This window comes from Ranitomeya variabilis, chromosome 1 (assembly GCF_051348905.1).
Source record: "Ranitomeya variabilis isolate aRanVar5 chromosome 1, aRanVar5.hap1, whole genome shotgun sequence".
Taxonomy (NCBI): Eukaryota; Metazoa; Chordata; class Amphibia; order Anura; family Dendrobatidae; genus Ranitomeya; species Ranitomeya variabilis.
Genome location: NC_135232.1, coordinates 333,149,895 through 333,168,336, shown reverse-complemented (window position 1 = coordinate 333,168,336; position 18,442 = coordinate 333,149,895). Strand labels below are relative to the sequence as shown.

General features: G+C 42.3%; 1 long non-coding RNA gene across 2 annotated transcripts in view; it reads right to left on the bottom strand.

Moving 5' to 3' along the window:
• The window catches only part of LOC143817531 (uncharacterized), a 145,785-nt gene extending 127,677 nt beyond the window's left edge, over window positions 1-18,108 (bottom strand). For both annotated transcript variants that reach the window (XR_013224169.1, XR_013224175.1), the window contains exons 1-2: window positions 18,077-18,108; window positions 16,525-16,614 (exon numbers count right to left, since the gene is read on the bottom strand). This is a non-coding gene — a long non-coding RNA (uncharacterized LOC143817531). The remainder of the gene's footprint in view (window positions 1-16,524; window positions 16,615-18,076) is intronic.
• Window positions 18,109-18,442: the final 334 nt, after the last annotated feature.

The following is an 18,442-nucleotide window of genomic DNA, read 5'->3' as shown; positions in this document are numbered from 1 at the left end:
TCTTGTGTTCCTCCAATCTATCCTAAACTCTGCTGCCTGACTAATCCACCTATCCCCCCACTATTCCCCAGCCTCTCCTCTCTGTCAATGCCTTCACTGGCACCCCATTACCCAGAGACTCCAGTTGAAAACCCTAACCATGGCATACAAACCCATCCACAACCTGTCTCCTCCATACATCTGTGACCTTGTCACCCGGTACTTACCTGCACGCAACCTCCAATCCTCACATGATCTCCTTCTCTGCTCCCCTCTTATCGCCTATTCCCATAATCACAAGCAAGCTTTCTCCCGTGCATCCCCTCTCCTCTGGAACTTTCTACCCCAACATATCAGACTCTCGCCTACTGTGGAAACCTTTAAAAAGAACCTGAAGACCCACCTCTTCTGACAAGCCTACAACCTGCAGTAACCACTGATCCACCAAACCGCTGCATGACCAGCTCTGCCATCACCTATTGCATCCTCACCCATCCCTCATAGATTGTGAGCCCTCGCGTGCAGGGTCCTCTCTCCTCCTGTACCAGTCCTAACTTGTATTGATTAAGATTATTGTACTTTATTTTTATTATGTATAACCCTTTTCACATGTAAAGCACCATGGAATAAATGGCGCTATAATAATAAATAATAAGAATAATGTGGGGAAGAGAAGGATTGCTTAAAGGGGTATAGAGAGGGTCATGAAGGGGTTATGAAAGAATAGGTGAGGAAGGAAGGTACGCCCTCTTTTCTACCTTTGCCCATGGAAGAACATCCACCCTCTTTCCCTTTGGTTTCATGTTGTTTAAGTCACAGCTGGCGGAAATTTTTGTCCTTGAAAGTCACAAGCTCATTGCCTGACTTGACATGATGGAACATTTTTAGAAGCAGAGCCATGAAAGTTTTTAAGTGATTTATTTAATAACTAGCTGTACTACCTGGCTTCGCCCGGGGTAATAACTGCTGTTAGCAAAATAGAATGTGTTAACAAAAATTTATTCTGCACAAAAAAAACACAAAACAAATAGATAGAAATGTAATTATTAAAAGGCAAAAACTAAGCTAATAGAAGCATTTTACAACATATATTTCAACACCAGAGATATTCCACACAGATTTAACTAAATTGGCCAAGTAATGCGAAGTAATCTTCTACTACTTAATCGAGAGCCTTTTGATAAACGACATTCTTAGTTTTTCCTTCAGGTGCAAAGACAAACAGATTTTTGGCTGTTCCAACTCTTGAACAGGCCACATAAAGTTGACCATGAGAAAAGCATGGAGATTGTAAATCTAAGCTAGCTGAAGAGCCCAGCGTTGCCTAAATATCTGTGGTTAGTTATAGCACCTCACTTCTCTTATTTTCCCATCACGCCTCTCATTTTCCCCATCACATCTTTCATTTTCCCCCTCACATCTCTCATTTTCTCCCTCACACCTCTCCTTTTCCCCCTCACTCCTCTTATTTTCCCCCTCACTCCTCTCATTCCCCCCTAACACTTGTCATTTCGACCTCACATCTGTCATTTTCCGATCGCTCCACTATTTTCCCTCACTCCTCTCATTTTGCACTCACACCTTTTCATTTTCACCTCACACCTCTCATTTTCACCTCAGTATATACATGTTTGTCATCTCCCTTATATATAGTATACACCTGTATGTCATCTCCTGTATATAGTATATACCTGTATGTCATCTCCCCTGTATATAGTATATACCTGCTGTGTGTCATCTCCCCTGTATATAGTATATACCTGTATGTCATCTCCTCCTATATATATTATATACCTGTATGTAATCTCCTCCTGTATATAGTATATACCTGTGTGTCATCTCACCTATATATAGTATATAGTATATATCTGTGTGTCATCTCCTCCTGTATATAGTATATACCTGTATGTCATCTCCTCCTATACATAGCATATACCTGTATGTCATCTCCTCATGTATATACTATATAACTATAGGTAATCTGCTCCTGTATATAGTATATACCTGTGTTTAATCTCCTGCTGTATGTAGTATGTACCTGTATGTCATCTCCTCCTCTATATAGTATATACCTGTGTGTCATCTCTCCTGTATATAGTATATATCTGTGTGTCATCTCCTCCTGCATATAGTATATACATGTGTGTCATCTCCCTTGTAAATAGTATATACCTGTGTGTCATCTCCTCCTGTATATAGTATATATCTGTATGTCATCTCCTCCTGTATTAGACCTCGTTCACACGTTATTTGGTCTGTATTTTTACCTCAGTATTTGTAAGCTAAATTGGCAGCCTGATAAATCTCCAGCCAACAGTAAGCCCACCCCCTGGCAGTATATATTAGCTCACACATACACATAATATGTCATGTGACTGACAGCTGCCGGATTCCTATATGGTACATTTGTTGCTCTTGTAGTTTGTCAGCTTATTAATCAGATTTTTATTTTTGAAGGATAATACCAGACTTGTGTGTGTTTTAGGGCGAGTTTCGTGTGTCAAGTTGTGTGTGTTGAGTTGCGTGTGGCGACATGCATGTAGCGACTTTTGTGAGATGAGTTTTGTGTGGCGACATGCGTGTAGCAACTTTTTGTGTGTCGAGTTGCATGTGACAGGTTAGTGTAGCAAGTTGTGTGCAGCAAGTTTTGCGCATGGCGAGTTTTGCGCGTGGCGAGTTTTATGTGTGGTGCCTTTTGAGTATGTGCAAGTTTTGTGTGAGGCAACTTTTGCATGTGTTGCAACTTTTGTGCATGTGGCAATTTTTCCGCGTGTGCAAGTTTTGCGTGTGGCGAGTTTTCCATGAGGTGAGTTTTGCACGTGTGGAGAGTTTTGCATGTGGAGAGTTTTGCGCGTGGCGAGTTTTGAGCGGCGACTTTTGTGTTTCAACTTTTATGTGGCGAGGTTGGTGTATGTGTGGTGAAATGTGCGCTGAGGGTGGTATATGTGTTCGAGCACATGGTAGTGTGTGGCGCATTTTGTGTGTGTGTTCATATCCCCGTGGTGGTGTGGTGATTATCCCATCTCGGGGCCCCACCTTAGCAACTGTACAGTATATACTCTTTGGCGCCATCGCTCTCATTCTTTAAGTCCCCCTTGTTCACATCTGGCAGCTGTTAATTTGCCTCCAACACTTTTCCTTTCATTTTTTCCCCATTATGTAGATAGGGGCAAAATTGTTTGGTGAATTGGAAAGCGCGGGGTTAAAATTTCACCTCACAACATAGCCTATGACGCTCTCGGGGTCCAGACGTGTGACTGTGCAAAATTTTGTGGCTGTAGCTGCGACGGTTCAGATGCCAATCCCGGACATACATACATACATACACACATACACACATTCAGCTTTATATATTAGATAAAAGCTGTGGCCACTCATTCACCAACATCATAGTTTTGTGTCTTATTTGTCAGTCCAGCTATACAAGCCAGGTCATCCATAAGGTACGATACTGAGTAAAGGCATTCTATGTATGCCTATGAGGCTGTTGAGTTAGTGTTGGGAGACCCACGGCCAAACCGTACATCATGGTCCATACAATAACCATGCTTGAGGGATGTCTGAACTCAGCCTATAACACGCGAGTGAGAAAATTTTGAGCTATTGCACCTGTGTCTAACTTTCTGGATGTGTCAGTAAAGAATACTTCATGTTAAGTCATGGACTGCTGGATTGTCTTATATAATATTCCCCATTTTTAAGTTGAATTGCTTGAAGATCTGAGGTTATAGGTTATAATAATCACCTAGGCAGGTTAACAATGCAACTATTTTTTATTCCATACATCCATGGTTTTCCAACAAAACCAGGTAGATGGCCAAAATACAACGTCCTGAGTACACAAGATCCCTTCCCTGGGGCTGAAAGTCCCACTGCCCCCATACCAGGCGATACTCACTGTCTCCCAACTTTTGGTTGGCCCACAGATTTTGTATCTCCCGCCAGTATAGTCACATTCCAGTCTCCTCCAAAAGATAGGTAACACAACCAAAGCCCATGGATCCAGCAGCAATAGTTCCAGTTAAGAAAATTCCTGAAATCCAGATGGCAAATCCCTTAATGTGTGTTCAGCCCAGCTGGCAACCGATCTCCAAATTCCATAGACTATCCATACATGTCCTCCAGGACGTCATCCTCAATCCTCTCCCTTTGACATCACTATAACAACTCCCTCCTCCTTAAACATTTGCTTCTAGCTCAAAGAATGAAGTATGTTCCAGCATTCCTTCACCTGGGATTGCATGTGAGACTCCCTGTGGTGACGGCTCCCCTGGGTCTACTATCCCCATCCACACAATGGGACTAGAGGCTGTAAGAATAATGAAATTATAGAGTTCCTTGATTACTACTCTTACACTACACTACACTAAACGACTTACCAACGATCACGACCAGCGATACGACCTGGCCGTGATCGTTGGTAAGTCGTTGTGTGGTCGCTGGGGAGCTGTCACACAAGACAGCTCTCTCCAGCGACCAACGATCAGGGGAACGACTTCGGCATCGTTGAAACTGTCTTCAACTATGCCGATTTCCCCCTGCAGCACCCGGGTAAACAGGGTAAACATCGAGTTACTAAGTGCAGGGCCGCGCTTAGTAACCCGATATTTACCCTGGTTACCATTGTAAAAGTAAAAAAAAAACACTGCATACTCACATTCTGATGTCTGTCACGTCCCCCGCTGGCGTCCACAGGGTTAAAACTGCTTTCGGCAAGAGCGATGCTAATATGCACACACTGCTGCCGAGAGCTTCCCTGCACTGAATGTGTCAGCACCGGCAGTAACAGCGGTGACGTCACCGCTGTGCTCTGCTTTACGGCCGGCGCTGACACAGTCAGTGCAGGGAAGCTCTCGGCAGCAGCGCATGCATATTAGCAGCGCTCTTGCCGAAAGCAGTTTTAACCCTGTGGATGCCGGGGGACGTGACAGACATCAGAAGGTGAGTATGTAGTGTTTTTTTTTTTAACTTTTACAATGGTAACCAGGGTAAATATCGGGTTACTAAGCGCGGCCCTGCGCTTAGTAACACGATATTTACCCTGGTTACAAGTGAACACATCGCTGTATCGGCGCCACACACGCCGATCCAGCGATGACAGCGGGTGATCAGCGACCAAAAAAAGGTCCTGATCATTCCCATCGACCAACGATCTCCCAGCAGGGGCCTGATCGTTGGTCGCTGTCACACATAACGAGATCGTTAGCAGGATCGTTGCTACGTCACCAAAAGCGTGACGTTGCAACGATATCGTTAACGATATCATTATGTGTGACTCTGCCTTTATGTATGCATGAGATCTAGCCTACATGTCCTCCTCTGCTTACTGTCACTGAATGGAAACATGGATCCGTGAGGCTAAACTGATGAGCAAGCAAATCACTAATAAAACACAGCAAGCAAATCTATAATAAAATTCAATAATATCGACACAACTGGTGCGCCGTTCTGGAAAAAGTCTGCAACAGGTAGAGCTGTGGACTCCATTCTATGTCCATTCGTCCTACAGTCTTTAGTCTGTGGCCAGTTCCTCACAAACTGTTTATTAATCCTTTAATGACCGCTGATATGCCTTTTAATGGTGGCAGTTAAGGCTACTTATTCCTCAGCACTGCTTTTTAATGGTGCTGAGAAACAAGTGTATAGCACCCCCAGCGTCGTAAATACTCCAGGGTCTCGGCTACCGGGGTAGCTGAGACCTCGGAGAACATGATTCAGGTCGGTTTTTACTGACCCCAGTGTTGCAATCACAGTTATTCAGCGCCGCCATTGATTCCAGTCAATTTTGTGTTCAAAAAGTCAAACGGTGCTCCCTCCATTCTGAGCCCTGCCATGCGCCCAAACAGTGGCTTTCCCCCACACATCGAGTATTGGCATACTCAGGAGAAATTGCACAACAAATTTTGCAGTCTATTTTCTCCTGATACCCTTGTGAAAATAAAAGAATTTGGTTCCAAAGTAAAAAATTTTTTTAACTAAGTAAAATGTTCATTTTTTCCTTCCACATTGCTTTAGTTCTCGTGAAGCACCAGAAGGGTTAATAAACTTCTTGAAAGTGGTTTTGCGCACCTTGAGGGGTGCAGTTTTTAGAATGGTGTCACTTTTGGGTTTTTTCTATTATATTGACCCCGCAAACTCCCTTCAAATGTGTGGTGGTCCTTAAAAAAAAATGTTTTTCTAAATTTTGTTATAAAAATGAGAAATCGCTCGTCAACTTCAACACTTATAACGTCCTAAGAAAAAAAAAGTTTCCAAAATTGTGCTGATGTAAAGTAGGCATGTGGGAAATGTTATTTATGAACTGTTTTGTATGACAACATTTTCTGATTTAAAGGGCCACTGTCACCCCCTCCAGCTGTTATAAACTAAAAGAGCCACCTTGTGCAGCAGTAATGCTGCAGTCTAACAAGGTGGCTCTTTAAAAATTGGCCACAAATACCAGATATTTGTGCATAATGAATAACACAGTGCCGGGTGGGGATTCAGCAACAGGGTGGCCGCACTGCCCGCACAGGCGCAGTCAGGCACCCTGCGTCTGAGCTGTGACTGACAATGAAGACTGCGCAGGCCCCAGGCAGGCACGCACAGCGCAGGCACCGGATTTAAGAAGAAACACCGCGAAGGGGGCGGCGACCATCGCCCCTGAAGAGAAGAGTGACGGCAGTTGGGAGATTCATAGAGGACGATTCGGACCGCCTCCAGGTACAATATCTGGTATTTGTGGCCAATTTTTAAAACGCTTTATTGAGGTAATAAATGAATCAAAAACTAAAAGAGCCACCTTGTTAGACTGCAGCATTACTGCTGCACAAGGTGGCTCTTTTAGTTTATAACGGCTGGAGGGGGTGACAGTGGCCCTTTAATGGTACAAAAATTAAAAGTTTGAAAATTGCAAAATGTTCTAAATTTTTGCTAATTTTCTGTTGTTTTTTTTCATAAATAAATGCAAGTCATATCGAAGAAATTTTACCATTGACATGAAGTACAATATATCACGAAAAAACAGTCTGAGAATCAGTGGGATACATTGAAGCGTTCCAGAGTTATAACGAAATAAAGTGACAGTGGTCAGAATTGTAAAAATTGGCTTGGTCATTAAGTACCAAATTGGCTCTGTCACTAAGGGGTTAATGGAACAAGAATTGCATGATGTAAATAAATCTCTGGAAATTGTCATTGGGCCCTTGCAACAAAGCCTAAAATGAATGTGTGTGAACACCAGTGTGTTTAATTACTGTATCTATAAGGTATAACGTTTCTCCTTATGGAGAGTGACATACCAGCTGGCTTGTCAAGGTAAGGAGGCTTATTCGCCGTGCAATGCTCCTCTGGGAATTTAAATATGCAAATTGCCTCTGCTGAAAAAAAGAGGACTTAACTCTATAGCGCCACCTATTGGAAGTAGCGATCCTACAAGTCACAATCAACCCTTTAACGAGTCGTGCAATATGACTTAGGATAAAAGCCAAATCAGTATCTCAATTCGCAGACACGGTGTTTCGGGCTATTGGCCCTCGTCAGTGCGAAGCATGAGAACTGATTTGGCTAGGTGAGAGGCTCTGGACTGGGGTCTAAGGGGTAACGTTTCTCCTTATGGAGAGTGACATACCAGCTGGCTTGTCAAGGTAAGGAGGCTTATTCGCCGTGCAATGCTCCTCTGGGAATTTAAATATGCAAATTGCCTCTGCTTAGACCCCGGTCCAGAGCCTCTCACCTAGCCAAATCAGTTCTCATGCTTGGCACTGACGAGGGCCAACAGCCCGAAACACCGTGTCTGCGAATTGAGATACTGATTTGGCTTTTGTCCTAAGTCATATTGCACGACTCGTTAAAGGGTTGATTGTGACTTGTAGGATCGCTACTTCCAATAGGTGGCGCTATAGAGTTAAGTCCTCTTTTTTTTCAGCAGAGGCAATTTGCATATTTAAATTCCCAGAGGAGCATTGCACGGCGAATAAGCCTCCTTACCTTGACAAGCCAGCTGGTATGTCACTCTCCATAAGGAGAAACCTTACCCCTTAGACCCCAGTCCAGAGCCTCTCACCTAGCCAAATCAGTTCTCATGCTTCGCACTGACGAGGGCCAACAGCCTGAAACACCATGTCTGCGAATTGAGATACTGATTTGGCTTTTATCCTAAGTCATATTGCACGACTCGTTAAAGGGTTGATTGTGACTTGTAGGATCGCTACTTCCAATAGGTGGCGCTATAGAGTTAAGTCCTCTTTTTTTCAGCAGAGGCAATTTGCATATGTATCTATAAGATCACTAGTTGTAGCACATTCTGTAGGATGGAAACAGAATGAAGATAGGACACTGGTGATGTCAGTAAGAAGGTGGACTACTTGCTTAGAAATAGGACATGCCAGGACTTGTATACTAAGTAAGAGCTCAAACGAATATAGCATTTTTGATCAAGAACGTACTGGTAAGTTTCATTCCACTTCTCTGATAGGGAAATAAGAATGTTACGATGAAACCCAGTACATAATGTAAGTGTTTTCATGTTTATTTCATGTATTTTTCATCTGGTGACTATATCTATGGGACTGTGATAAGGGGAATAAGCTGAAAGTAAGGTCAACTAGAAGACAAGAACTGCTACACGAGTGTTGCATTTAAGAATTTAATAATGTTCGCACTTAGGAAATGTAAAGAACATAGTGGAACAATCTGTCAAAATGGAGTTACAAGTTTCATTTATTTAGAATCACATTAAGTGATTTGAGGTTAACTTGGGAAATCAGCTGTATTGGTACTCGGAGAAATCAGTAAATGAGTAAAGAATATGATTATCAGACTAGACACACAGAATTCTGGCTGAGCGCTAGTTAAATATGTAATTTTATAGGACTAATTGTATAGAATTACATTTCTGTAGCTAAGTTGCACTTTTGTGAAAAAATCTATTACTGCTAAACGTAAACCGCAATTTAAGCCATGAACAAAATGGACAGTCTGCAATTTATGCTGTGAATGCGCTTTGCATGAGGAAAAGTTAAGGATGTGTCTGTGAATATGATCAACATCTAATCAGCATATAAATGATATTAGAAATTCATTGTATTGTTCTCTTCTGCAGGTAATTCGAGCTAATTGCCTGTTTCCACCTAGGTTGAGTGACCTACAGCATTTGTGGCTTCTGAGGCAATTAGGTGGTTATATAGAAAGTATCGAAAGATGTTGCTCTGTATATACATCATGTATGTGCCATGAAATGTAGACTAGAGCCTTAGAAAACCGAATAAGTGAATAAATAAACATGACTGCAATGACATAACACCATATTACAATGATACCACTCTCCTGATTCTTAGCTACGTGCTTTCACATAATAAATATCGGAGCCTGTTATGTCTAGATTCAGGCTATATAATAACACAATTCATATGGGTGAACATTCTCTTTTCCAAAATGAATATTAAGTGGACATCATGACCCTCCTTTACAAGCTATTGTGTATAAGAGGATCTGGCGCGCTGTCTGGCTCAGTCCATTCATGGGATTACATAGTGGACTAGCCATGTGAATAGACAGCATGTAATACTACATGTTCTCTCCCGTGCTTGCTGCATAGGAAATGTATGACCAAGCACAGCTGGAGAAGATGACCTGCACTGAGCAGCTATCTTCAGGGAAGGATCACACGAGAAGTCAGAGCCAAGTGGCAGGTGCGATGCGGATGTGTCGTGACAGTAACCGCAATTGTAAAGCGGTTCATAAGAAAATGACTATTAGAAAAACCACACTGCCAAACATTCAAGAGATTGTCCCAGCAAACATATTATGCCCTAAACACCTCTAAATATGTGTGCAGGGTAGTGCAGGAGCATTAAAATTCTTATTGATCGCCATCTCTCCCGGTTTCCAGCACGGCTCAAGTCCTCTTCTCACTCACATAACTGGAATTCTACCTTATTGGATCTCACAGAAGTTTATGTGTGAACCGAAAGCGCTTTTACAAGGTAAGTCTATGGAGTGTCAGAACATGGCCCACAGACTTATATTGTAAGGGCTTGATGGCACCACTGTATAAATGGGATGAGTGATTTTTTTTTATTGAATAGCCCACTGTCACATACTATTCAATGAGGCAGGGCAGATGGCCGTTTTTTTTTTTTTCACTATAAGGGTATGTTTCCACGGTCAGTAAACGCTGCTTGTTTGACGCTGCAGCGTCAAACAAGCAGCGTCCAGATGTTCCAGCATAGTGGAGGGGATTTTATGAAATCCCATCTCCACTATGCGTGGAAACCCGCACGCGGCGGCCCTGCGACTCCGGACATGCTGCGCGTCTTTTCAGAACGCAGCATGCCCGTACACCTTGCGGGGACGCTGCGTCCCCGCAAGGCATATCACAGGGCCCTATGGCGAGGGGTGCGAAGATCCCGGATGTGTACTGTACACATCCGGCACCATCGCGTCCCATTAAGGGGGCGGGGCTTAGCGCCGAGCGGCTTCGCCGCTGCGGCGATCCCGCCGGCAAAACGGACCGTGGAGACGTACCCTAAGGCTGCCGTCACACTATCAGTATTTGGTCAGTATTTACCTCAGTATTTGTAAGCCAAAACCAGGAGTGGAACAAATAGAGGAAAAGTATAATAGAAACATATGCACCACTTCTGCATTTATCACCCACTCCTGATTTTGGCTTACAGATACTGAGGTAAAATACTGACCAAATACTGCTAGTGTGACAGCAGCCTTAGAATCTGTCTGTGAAAAAAATCACAGGATGCTTTCATTTGACCTGAAATCAGATGAGACTCACCAATTAAAGTTTATGGGTGCGGGAAAAAGTATGGCATCCGATTTTTACAGATACATTGCAATTCTAGAACATAGGAAACTGTAAATGGTCCGGTAAAAGATTAGTAGGTGCCACTGTAAAAAAAACGGATTGGATACAGACAGCACATGGATGACAAGTGAGAAAAAAATCGTCCCACTTTTCTGGATGAGAATGGGACCGATTTTTTATCCGGTTGTGTGACCCAAGCCTAAAGAAGGCTTCTGGCTCCTACATAAACCTCACAGTGATCCAACAAAATGTAATTTCAGCCAAGTGAGTCAGAAGTGGAGCGGATTAGTGCTGGAACCATGTAAGATGACGATCAGTAAGTCTTTTAATGCACCTACACTACACAGCGAACATATTTAGAAAGGTTTAGGGTGTACAATTTGCTTGTTGGGAGGGCTTCTTTAAGTAAGTAAGTTAACTCTAATTTCCTTATAAGACAGTTGATTAATGCGATTGCCATGATACAGTCACATTGCGACCGCACCTTGGCAGAGTTCCAACCCTCCCTTTAGGAAAAAGACTTGTCTCCAAGAGATCCCTTTGAAGAAATATTCATACAGGTTGATTAGCTCTTACCTTGATAGATATGATCATTTAATCCGGTGTGTGTAGAATTTAGATTATGAAGAGCATGATGTGAGTACTGTGAATCATAAATGAGAGTCATACGACCAGTATATTTTGGGATGAACACCAAAAAAGGCTTATAATAATGTCTGATTAAAAGACACTGCAGATGGAACACACAATTGCTGTTTGGTGCGTGAACTTATTGTGCGATACATCATATGTGCTGAACTGATACTTTACTTGGATTGTCATATTTCATTAGACCAGGGGTAAGGAACCATTTTTTCTGCCAGGGGGGATTTGGATATTTATACCATCACTCGAGGGCCGTACAAAATTAACAACTCGAAATTTATCCCGCTATACTTGGTCAAACATCACCCCTAATATATTGTCTGAAGATGCTTCTCTTTGGTGCAACTGTAAGGTGTCCAAGCAGGGCAGTCGTGGGCGAGCTGTGTCCCATTCCCAGTGTGCTGTCAGGTGTGGGGTGCATCACACTCACTTGTGGACCGTTACACACAATCCAGTATATATGTATATATATATATATATATATATATATATATACAGTGGGGCAAAAAAGTATTTAGTCAGTCAGCAATAGTGCAAGTTCCACCACTTAAAAAGATGAGAGGCGTCTGTAATTTACATCATAGGTAGACCTCAACTATGGGAGACAAACTGAGAAAAAAAAATCCAGAAAATCACATTGTCTGTTTTTTTTTAATCATTTTATTTGCATATTATGGTGGAAAATAAGTATTTGGTCATAAACAAAATTTCATCTCAATACTTTGTAATATATCCTTTGTTGGCAATGACAGAGGTCAAACGTTTTCTGTAAGTCTTCAGAAGGTTGCCACACACTGTTGTTGGTATTTTGGCCCATTCCTCCATGCAGATCTCCTCTAGAGCAGTGATGTTTTTGGCTTTTCGCTTGGCAACACGGACTTTCAACTCCTTCCAAAAGTTTTCTATAGGGTTGAGATCTGGAGACTGGCTAGGCCACTCCAGGACCTTGAAATGCTTCTTACGAAGCCACTCCTTCGTTGCCCTGGCGGTGTGCTTTGGATCATTGTCATGTTGAAAGACCCAGCCACGTTTCAACTTCAATGCCCTTGCTGATGGAAGGAGGTTTGCACTCAAAATCTCACGATACATGGCCCCATTCATTCTTTCATGTACCCAGATCAGTCGTCCTGGCCCCTTTGCAGAGAAAGAGCCCCAAAGCATGATGTTTCCACCACCATGCTTTACAGTAGGTATGGTGTTTGATGGATGCAACTCAGTATTCTTTTTCCTTCAAACACAACAAGTTGTGTTTCTACCAAACAGTTCCAGTTTGGTTTCATCAGACCATAAGACATTCTCCCAAAACTCCTCTGGATCATCCAAATGCTCTCTAGCAAACTTCAGACGGGCCCGGACATGTACTGGCTTAAGCAGTGGGACACGTCTGGCACTGCAGGATCTGAGTCCATGGTGGCGTAGTGTGTTACTTATGGTAGGCCTTGTTACATTGGTCCCAGCTCTCTGCAGTTCATTCACTAGGTCCCCCGCGTGGTTCTGGGATTTTTGCTCACCGTTCTTGTGATCATTCTGACCCCACAGGGTGGGATTTTGCGTGGAGCCCCAGATCGAGGGAGATTATCAGTGGTCTTGTATGTCTTCCATTTTCTAATTATTGCTCCCACTGTTGATTTCTTCACTCCAAGCTGGTTGGCTATTGCAGATTCAGTCTTCCCAGCCTGGTGCAGGGCTACAATTTTGTTTCTGGTGTCCTTTGACAGCTCTTTGGTCTTCACCATAGTGGAGTTTGGAGTCAGACTGTTTGAGGGTGTGCACAGGTGTCTTTTTATACTGATAACAAGTTTAAACAGGTGCCATTACTACAGGTAATGAGGGGAGGAAAGAGGAGACTCTTAAAGAAGAAGTTACTGGTCTGTGAAAGCCAGAAATCTTGATTGTTTGTTTCTGACCAAATACTTATTTTCCACCATAAAATGCAAATAAAATGATAAAAAAACAGACAATGTGATTTTCTGGATTTTTTTTTCTCAGTTTGTCTCCCATAGTTGAGGTCTACCTATGATGTAAATTACAGACGCCTCTCATCTTTTTAAGTGGTGGAACTTGCACTATTGCTGACTGACTAAATACTTTTTTGCCCCACTGTATATATATATATATATATATATATATATATATATATATATATATATACACTATATATATATTTTTTTTTTCTTAAGATTATTTGGTATTAAAACGTTATATACAGTTGTATTTAAAATGCGATTTTAACATGAGCTTTTACATACAGGGAACTGCTGTATGTAAATCCTCATGTTAAAATCGCATTGTACACGGATTGCATATGCATGTCATATGGACACTTGAATGGTATACGTTGAATGGAGCAGGTCAGATATGACCATGGTCAGATGTGACATCATTTGAAGTGACATCTTTTAAGTGTAACATCAGAAATATACCAGAAATAGTCCAGAAATCGGCCAGACGGTAAGACTATTCACTGCCTTCTAATTTTCCTTGCCTTTTTTTTTCCTCCCCTGCTATTTAACCATGCTCACATTTGCCCTCACTGATTTTGCTCCACTAATCCTCACTCTCCTTCGCTAACCCCAAACCCCTGCACCCTCGAACCAAATAACTATCTCCCCCTCTCTCTTACCCCCCACCTCACTTCATCTGCAGACCTGCTCCTTAACTTCAGACCTCTCCTACTAAAACATAATATAAGCCGATCACTCTCCTTCACCCACCTGCTTTCCCTTTCTCTGCTCCTTCTCACTGCTGGCGACATATACCCCAATCCTGCCTCCCCACCTCACACATCCCACTAATCCTCACCCCTATCCTTCTCATACTTAGAGAAACTACCACAATCCCTCACACTTAAAATCTGTGCCACTGACCCCCACCCCTCTGCTTCCTCTCTCTGGGGCACTTTGGAATGCCCGCTCCATCTGCAACAAGCTCCACGTGATCCACCATCTCTTTACTTCCCGCAAACTTTCCTTCCTGGCCATCACTGAGACCTGGCTGATGCCTGATGACACGGCCTCCCTGCTGCACTGAGTTACGGTGGCCTCCAATTTACCCACATTCCTCGCTCTGGCAACAGACATGGAGGAGGAGTGGGTTTCCTTCTTTATAAAAACTGTTCCTTCAACCCTATCCAACCCCCACCCTCCCTTATCCTCCCTTCTTTCGAGGTTCACTCTGTCTGTATCTACTCGCCCTCTAATCTCCAAACAGCTGTCATACAGGGTCGGACTGGGGTGTCTGGGGCCCACCAGGGCAATGTACTCTAGGGGTCCACCCTACAGCTATATGCAAATATCGGTCAGTCGTTATCCCCATTATAGTGGAGCATCGGCTGTAAAATACAGGCAGCTCCTGCACATCTACTGTGCACCACAATGACTGGGATGTATAATTATGGTAGTTTACATTAATGGGGTTCTTTGGTTAAAACAAGTTATCACTGATCCATGGACTCCACAGGATAGGTGGTCACTTAAGTCCAACCATTAGAAACTGCACCGATCGGAAGAATGGGGAAGTTTTATCGTTGATAGGACTCTTATCCCCATTATAAAATGGAACGGCAGGTGAAATGTCTGACTGCAGCTCCATTCATTCTCTTTGGGGCTTTCAGAAAAAAACAAGTGCAGCCGCTGAGGGAATGAATGGATCAGTGATTGAGTTGTACATGCCACTCCAGTCTAATGGGGATAAAAAGTTCCACATTCTGCCGACTGGGTCCAAGTAGTCAGACCCCACCAATCAGTACGTTATCACTTATCCTGTGGAGAGGTGATTACTTTTTTCACAGGAAACCCCCTGTAAGTGCATTTCCGCCACTGTGTACAAACTACTTAATCTCTAATGGAAATAAAGAATCTTCTCCTAATTAATATCAGAGAGAACAAATGACCGCCAGACACAGCACAATCCCCTATAACCAAACCCAATACCACCACATACAGGAAGAAATACCACCACACCATGACTAGACCACATAGTGATCAAATAATACCACATACAAGGGACAAGTACAGCCACACCATGACCGGACCACATAGTGATCGAATAATATCACATACAAGGAACAAATACTGCCACACCATGAACAAACCACATAGTGACCAAATAATATCACATACAAGGAACAAATACGCCACACCATGATCAGATCATATAGTGACCGAATAATATGACATATTACCAACCTATAGGGATGAAATAATACCACATACAAGGAAAAATACTGCCATGCCGTGACCAGACCACAGATTACCATCACATAGTGACCGAATACTACAATACTGGTCATGAATACAAACCACAATACTAACACTGTTATTACCACCAGTGACATTATACACAGGAGCTCAGTATATAGTGTCAGTGTACAGGTAATACAGTGATCACCAGTGACATTATACACAGGATCTCTGTATATTGTGTCAGTGTACAGTTAATACAGTGATCATCACCAGTGACATTATGCACAGGAGCTCTGTATATAGTGTCAGTGTACACATAATACAGTGATCACCAGTGACATTATACACAGGAGCTCTGTATATAGTGTAAGTGTACAGGTAATACAGTGACCACCAGTGACATTATGCACAGGAGCTCTGTATATAGTGTATAGTGTACTGGTAATACAGGGATCACCAGCAACATTATACACAGGAGCTTTGTATATAGTGTCAGTGTACAGGTAATACAGTAATCACCAGTGACATTATACACAGGAGCTCTGTATATAGTGTCAGTGTGCAGATAATACAGTGATCACCGATGACATTATACACTGGAGCTCTGTATATAGTGTCAGTGTACAGGTAATACAGTGATCACCGATGACTTTATACACAGGAGCTTTGTATATAGTGTATAGTGTACAGGTAGTACAGGGATCACCAGTGACATTATACACAGGAGCTCTGTATATAGTGTCAGTGTACAGGTAATACAGTGATCACCAGTGACATTATACACAGGAGCTCTGTATATAGTGTCAGTGTACAGGTAATACAGTGATCACCGATGACATTATACACAGGAGCTCTTTACACAGTATATAGTGTATAGTGTGTGTGTGTGTGTGTACAAGTAATACACTGACTCACCAGTGACGTCTGTAGTTGAAGTCTTTAATCTTCGCTTTTCTTCTTCAACCAGCACAGACTGCCATCACTTCTTCCAGCCAGGACTCGTCTCTGCTAAAAATAACACAGTCATCAATAGCTGATCGCTTCCAGAGCACATTCCCCACTTTTTTTCCGACTTCTATACTGCGTCAGATGAAGAAAAAAAGTGATGTAGTGCTGCCCTGTGGAGTAACAGGACCCCGATTTTTCTCCCTCCATGGAAGATAGTTTCCTAAAAAGTAAATTGTATTACAGTAGTAATAATGTCCCTAATTGGACCCTAAAGAAATTATATTCCTCACTTGTCGCCATAAACTAATATAGCATGTTTCTCATTCTGGCCCTCAAACAGTAATTTGGTCCCTCATCCCCTTTAGTTAATCTCGTCCAGCCTGCCCCCCTTTATTTTATAATATGCCCAGCCTTATGTCCCTTGTCCAGCCTGGTCCCCAGATATCCATCCTGCCCCCAGCTATACATACTGGCCCGCATATGTCCCTTTTCTGACCCCCATATATCTTTCCTGGACCCCCATATATCTTTCCTGGTCCCTTGTCCTGGTTCCCCCATATTTGCAACCTGCCCCCCCATATATATCCATCCTCGCCCCTCCCCATATAAATCGATCCTGCCCCCCCCCAGCTATACATACTGGCCCTCATATGTCCCTTTTCCTGCCCCCCATATCTTTCCTGGACCCCATATATCCTTCCTGGTCCCTTGTCCTGGCTCCCCCATATATGCATCCTGCCCCCCATATATATCTATCCTGGCCCCTCCTCATATAAAGCAATCCTGCACCCGCCATATATCCATCCTGCCCCCCCCATATATCCATCTTGGTCCCCATATACAGTATATATACTAACACAAGTGGACTTACTAAACCAATAGTCCAAAGAAGCGAACCATAATATAAACAAAAGACGTAAAGAAGTTACCGTATTAGAAATCATAAAATATACATGACAAAAAATAAAGAAACAGGAATGTCCAATGGGGGGGGGGCTCTAAAACGGCATAAATGGCTATACATATCCAAGATAGTAAATATGCTATATACTGTATATATATATATATTTATATCATATCTAATATACTATATATATATATATATATATATATATATATATATATATATATATATATATATATATATATATACAAAAAAGGAAAACAGCACAAAATTATAGAGAAAAAAGGGCTTTAATGCCTGAGCGGCGTGGCGACGTTTCGGATATCTTTATCCTTTTTCAAGCAGTGATTATACAGACAAGGTGAGTATATATAGGGAACATTCTCATTATACAATTAAAAATCATTATAAATATTAAGTTATTTTAGACGTCAGAACAGTGACGATCATCAGACCAACCTAGTGCAACAGTGCCATTATAGTAAATTTGTTCGATATGTAGTCTCTATAAAAAGTATGATACAGTGCACAGTGATAATCTTAAAAATACATTCAATGACCAATCTAGTAACCTCAGGTGTCCCATATTTGTGAAATAAACAGTAGCACACTTACAACGATAAACATTCAGGTGATGGAAGCTTCGGCGTCCTCCTGTTGTGACTGCGCATGTCTATGACAGCTGCACTCCGGACCCAAAGGATTATGGTCCACACCTGCGCACTAGTACATTGAAGTCATAAGCGCCATCTTAGAACAGGTATATGTCCGTATATATTTCAAACAAAAACGAGACATTTAACAATCTGCGCTTGCAAAAATACTGAAGATGTGAGCGATATGTAAGAGAAGATGCATATTATAATAAAGTAGGGGGGATAGCTGTATTCTTTTCTTATTTAGCGAAACCACTACTGTATTGGATTAGGATATCAAATGTAACTTATTTTCAATCCACACTATAGTACCCCAGATAAAGAA